Source organism: Arachis hypogaea, chromosome 7 (assembly GCF_003086295.3).
Source record: "Arachis hypogaea cultivar Tifrunner chromosome 7, arahy.Tifrunner.gnm2.J5K5, whole genome shotgun sequence".
Classification (NCBI taxonomy): domain Eukaryota; kingdom Viridiplantae; phylum Streptophyta; class Magnoliopsida; order Fabales; family Fabaceae; genus Arachis; species Arachis hypogaea.
This window is the reverse complement of record NC_092042.1, coordinates 17,013,731-17,019,640: the sequence shown is the minus strand read 5'-3', so window position 1 is coordinate 17,019,640 and position 5,910 is coordinate 17,013,731. Positions and strand designations below refer to the sequence as shown.

At 38.8% G+C, this 5,910-nt stretch overlaps 1 non-coding gene across 1 annotated transcript; it reads right to left on the bottom strand.

Moving 5' to 3' along the window:
• Positions 1 to 5,514: 5,514 nt before the first annotated feature.
• On the bottom strand, positions 5,515 to 5,622 carry LOC112704571 (small nucleolar RNA R71). The gene has a single exon (XR_003155190.1). It is a non-coding gene; the product is annotated as a small nucleolar RNA R71 (small nucleolar RNA).
• Between the last annotated feature and the right edge of the window lie 288 nt (positions 5,623 to 5,910).

Here is a 5,910-nt window from a genome sequence, read left to right as displayed (position 1 = left end):
TCAAAGGTTGGACCAAGTCCTCACAGTCATTTGTGAAGAGGGCGCCCAATGGAAGGGAGATTCAAGAGGGAAGCCGGTTCAATTGAGAAGGCATGACCTCAAACCTGTGGCTAGGGGATGGTTGGAGTTCATCCAACGCTCAATCATTTCCACTAGCAACCGGTCCGAAGTTACTATAGACCGGGCTATCATGATTCATAGCATCATGATTGGAGAAGAAATAGAAGTTCATGAGGTTATAGCTCAAGAGCTTTATAAGGTGGCGGACAAGTCCTCTACCTTGGCAAGGTTAGCCTTCCCTCATCTCATTTGTCACCTCTGTTATTCAGTTGGAGTTGACATAGAGGGAGACATTCCCATTGATGAGGACAAGCCCATCACTAAGAAGAGGATGAAGCACACAAGAGACCCCACTCATCATGAGATCCCTGAGATGCCTCAAGGGATGCACTTTCCTCCACAAAACTATTGGGAGCAACTAAACATCTCCCTAGGAGAATTGAGTTCCAACATGGGACAACTAAGGGTGGAGCACCAAGAACACTCCATCATCCTCCATGAAATTAGAGAAGATCAAAGAATCATGAGAGAGGAGCAACAAAGACAAGGAAGAGACATTGAGGAGCTCAAGCACTCCATAGGATCTTCAAGAGGAAGAAGGAGGCTCCATCACTAAGGTGGACCCGTTCTTTAATTTCCTTGTTCTTTATTTTTCTTGTTTTTCGAAAATTTAGTGCTTATGTTTATCTATGTTTGTGTCTTGTGATCGTTAGTGTCCTAGTGTCTATGCCTTAAAGTTATGAATGTCCTATGAATCCATCACCTTTCTTGAAAAAAAAAATGTTCTTAATTGAAAAAGAGAAGAATTGCATGAATTTTGAATTTTATAACAGTTTAATTATTTTGATGTGGTGGCAATATTTTTATTTTCTGAATGTATGCTTAAACAGTGCATATGTCTTTTGAATTTGTGGTTCATGAATGTTGGCTCTTGAAAGAATGATGAAAAAGGAGACATGTTACTGAGGATCTGAAAAATCCTAAAAATGATTCTTGAAGCAAGAAAAAGTAGTGATTTAAAAAAAATTTGAAAAAAAAAGAGAGAAAATTTGAAAAAAAAAAGAGAAAGAAAAAGAAAAAAATAATAAAGTTGTGATCCAAGGCAAAAAGAGTGTGCTTAAGAACCCTGGACACCTCTAATAGGGGACTCTAGCAAAGCTGAGTCACAATCTGAAAAGGTTCACCCAATTATGTGTCTGTGGCATGTATGTATCCGGTGGTAATACTGGAAGACAGAGTGCTTTGGGCCACAGCCAAGACTCAATAAGTAGCTATGTTCAAGAATCATCATACTTAACTAGGAGAATCAATAACACTATCTGGATTCTGAGTTCCTAAAGAAGCCAATCATTCTTAATTTCAAAGGATAGATTGAGATGCCAAAACTATTCAGAGGCAAAAAGCTAAAAGCCCCGCTCATCTAATTAATACTGATCTTCATAGATGATTTTGGAATTCATTGCATATTCTCTTCTTTTTATCTTATTTGATTTTCAGTTGCTTGAGGACAAGCAACAATTTAAGTTTGGTGTTGTGATGAGCGGATAATTTGTACGCTTTTTGGCATTGTTTTTAGTATGTTTTTAGTATGATCTAGTTAGTTTTTAGTGTATTTTTATTAGTTTTTAGTTAAATTTCACTTTTCTAGACTTTACTATGAGTTTGTGTGTTTTTCTGTGATTTCAGGTATTTTCTGGCTGAAATTGAGGGACCTGAGCAAAAATCTGATTCAGAGACTAAAAAGGACTGCAGATGCTGTTGGATTCTGACCTCCCTGCACTCGAAATGGATTTTCTGGAGCTACAGAAGTCCAATTGGCGCGCTCTTAACGGCGTTGGAAAGTAGACATCCTGGGCTTTCCAGAAATATTTGATAGTCCATACTTTGCCCAAGATTTGATGGCCCAAATCGGCGTTCAAAGTCACCCTCAGGAATTCCAGCGTTAAACGCCGGAACTGGCACAAGAATGGGAGTTAAACGCCCAAACTGGCACTAAAGCTGGCATTTAACTCCAAGAAGAGTCTCTACACGAAAATGCTTCAATGCTCAGCCCAAGCACACACCAAGTGGGCCTGGAAGTGGATTTTTATGTCATTTTACTCATCTCTGTACACCCTAGGCTACTAGTTCTCTATAAGTAGGACCTTTTGCTATTGTATTTGGAATCTTTGGATCTTTGGAACCTTTTTCTTTAGATCTTTTGATCTTTGGAACCTTTTTCTTTAGATCTTTTGATCACTTTGGGAGGCTGGCCATTCGGCCATGCCTAGACCTTGTTCTTATGTATTTTCAACGGTGGAGTTTCTACACACCATAGATTAAGGTGTGGAGCTCTGCTGTACCTCGAGTATTAATGCAATTACTATTGTTCTTCTATTCAATTCCGCTTGTTCTTGTTCTAAGATATCACTTGTTCTTCAACTTGATGAATGTGATGATCCGTGACACTCATCATCATTCTCACCTATGAACGTGTGACTGACAACCACCTCCGTTCTACCTTCGATTGGGTGAATATCTCTTGGATTCCTGATACACGATGCATGGTTGATCGCCTGACAACCGAGTGCTCGCCTGACAAACGAGCCAGCCATTCCGTGAGATCAGAGTCTTCGTGGTATAGGATAGAACTGATGGCGGCATTCAAGAGAATCCGGAAGGTCTTACCTTGTCTGTGGTATTCTGAGTAGGATTCAATGATTGAATGACTGTGACGTGCTTCAAACTCCTGAGGGCGGGGCGTTAGTGACAGACGCAAAAGAATCACTGGATTCTATTCCGGCCTGATCGAGAACCGACAGATGGATAGCCGTGCCGTGACAGGGTGCGTTGAACATTTCCACTGAGAGGATGGGAGGTAGCCACTGACAACGGTGAAACCCTTGCTTAAGCTTGCCATGGAAAGGAGTAAGAAGGATTGGATGAAGACAGTAGGAAAGCAGAGAGACGGAAGGGAAGGCATCTTCATACGCTTATCTGAAGTTCCTACCAATGAATTACGTAAGTATCTCTATCTTTATCTTTATGTTTTATGCGTTTATCACCATACCCATTTGAGTTTGCCTGACTAAGATTTACAAGGTGACCATAGCTTGCTTCATACCAAAAATCTCTGTGGGATCGACCCTTACTCGCGTAAGGTTTATTACTTGGACGACCCAGTACACTTGCTGGTTAGTTGTGCGAAATTGTGTTTATGCCATGGTATTGAGCACCAAGTTTTTGGGGCCATTACTAGGGATTATTTGAGTTGTGAAAAGTATTGATCACAATTTCGCGCACCAAGTTTTTGGTGCCGTTGCCAGGGATTGTTGAGTTTGGACAACTGACGGTTCATCTTGTTGCTTAGATTAGGTATTTTTTTTTTCGAAATTCTTGAAGATGAATTCTAGAGTTTCATGATGATTTGTTGAAATCTGGCTGGCTGTGAAGCCATGTCTAATTTCATTGGACCGAGGTTTCAACTTATCATCACAAGAGCTTGTTGATTTCTATCAATCTTGCTTTTGGAGCAGTGATCTGCTAAGGCTTGGCTGGCCATTGGCCATGTCTAGTGTTTTGGACCGAAGCTTTCCTTGAAAGCTTGGCTGGCTTTGAAGCCATGTCTAATTCCTGGACCGGAGTCTTAGACTAGCACTGCACTGATTCCTGGAATTCTCATTAAGAATTTTGATACCTTTTTCCACTAGATTTTTGAAAAAGCACAAAAAAATTACAAAATCATAAAACCCAAAAATTTCTTGTTTGAGTCTAATGTTTCATTTTAAGTTTGGTGTCAATTGCATGCATTCATTCATGTGTCTTAAGGATCTTCAAATAATTCTTGATGATTTCTTACTCTAATCTTTGAATTCTCTTGACTTGAGTGTTTTTGTGTGTCTCATATGCATTCTCATTAGTGTCAGTAGTATACAAACTGCTAAGTTTGGTGTCTTGCATGCATTGTTATTTGATTCTTGTTGTATTTCGATTTTTCCTTATTATTAAAAATCCAAAAATATTTTTAATTTGTGTCTTCTCAAGTCAATAATACAGGGAATTGAAGGTTCAGAACATTCAGCAGAGGAATTGCACAGAAAATGCTGGGCGTTCAAAACGCCAAGTGAAGAAGGACAGACTGGCGTTTAAACGCCAGCCAGGGTACCTGGTTGGGCGTTTAACGCCCAAAAAGGTATAGTTTTGGGCGTTAAACGCCAGAATGTGCACCATTCTGGGCGTTTAACGCCAGGATGGCACAAGAGGGAAGATTTTGTTTTCAAATCAATTTTTTTTAAGTTTTCAAAGTTTTTCAAAATCAAATCTTTTTCAAATCATATCTTTTCAATCAAATCTTTTTCAAAATCAATTTCTTTCTATTTTTAAGGATACTTGCTATCAATTAATGATTTGATTCAACATATCAAGTATGTTGCCTTTTCTGTTGAGAAAGGTTTAATGTTTGAATCATATCTTTTCTTGATAGCCAAGTCATTAATTTTCAAAATCAAATCTTTTTAAAATGTTTTTCAAATCATATCTTCTCAATCACAACTTTTTAAAACTAATCATATCTTCTTAACCACATCTTTTTCAAAATAGCTTTCAATCAAATCTTTTTGATTTCTAATTTCAAATTCTTTTTCAAAAATCACTTGATTTTTTTCCCACTCTTATTTTCGAAAATCAATCAGTGTTTTTAAAAAATGTTTTCAAAATCTTTCACTCAATTTTCGAAAATTACTTCCCTTCTTCTCACATCCTTCTATTTTATGGACTAACACTATTCCTGAATGCAAAATTCGAACTCCATCTTCTTTGATAAGTTCGAATTTTCTACTTCTGCCTTCTATTTTTCTTTTCCTCTGACACCTCAAGGAATCTCTATACTGTGACATAGAGGATTCCACATTTTCTTGTTCTCTTCTCTTTCATATGAGCAGGAGCAAAGACAAAAGCATTCTTGTTGAGGCTGACCCTGAACCTGAAAGGACCTTGAAGAGAAAACTAAGAGAAGCTAAGGCACAACTCTCTGTAGAGGACCTAACAGAAATCTTCAAAGAAGATGAACACATGGCAGCCGAAAACAACAACAATGCCAACAATGCAAGGAAGGTACTGGGTGTCTTTACTGCACCTACTCCCGACTTCTATGGGAGAAGCATCTCTATCCCTGCCATTGGAGCAAACAACTTTGAGCTTAAGCCTCAATTAGTTTCTCTAATGCAACAGAATTGCAAGTTCCATGGACTTCCATTGGAAGATCCTCATCAGTTTTTAGCTGAATTCTTGCAAATCTGTGACACTGTCAAGACTAATGGGGATGACCCTGAGGTCTACAGACTTATGCTATTCCCTTTTGCTGTAAGAGACAGAGCTAGGACATGGTTGGACTCACAACCTAAAGAAAGCCTGGACTCTTGGGAAAAGCTAGTCAATGCCTTCTTGGCAAAGTTCTTTCCACCTCAAAAATTGAGTAAGCTTAGAGTGGAAGTACAAACCTTCAGACAGAAGGAAGGAGAATCCCTCTATGAAGCTTGGGAAAGATACAAACAATTAATCAGAAAGTGTCCTTCTGATATGCTTTCTGAATGGAGCATCATAGGTATTTTCTATGATGGTCTGTCTGAACTGTCCAAGATGTCTTTGGATAGCTCTGCTGGAGGATCTCTTCATCTGAAGAAGACGCCTACAGAAGCTCAAGAGCTCATTGAAATGGTTGCAAATAACCAATTCATGTACACTTCTGAAAGGAATCCTGTGAACAATGGGACTAATCAGAAGAAAGGAGTTCTTGAGATTGACACTCTGAATGCCATATTGGCTCAGAACAAAATATTGACTCAACAAGTCAATATGATTTCTCAAAGTCTG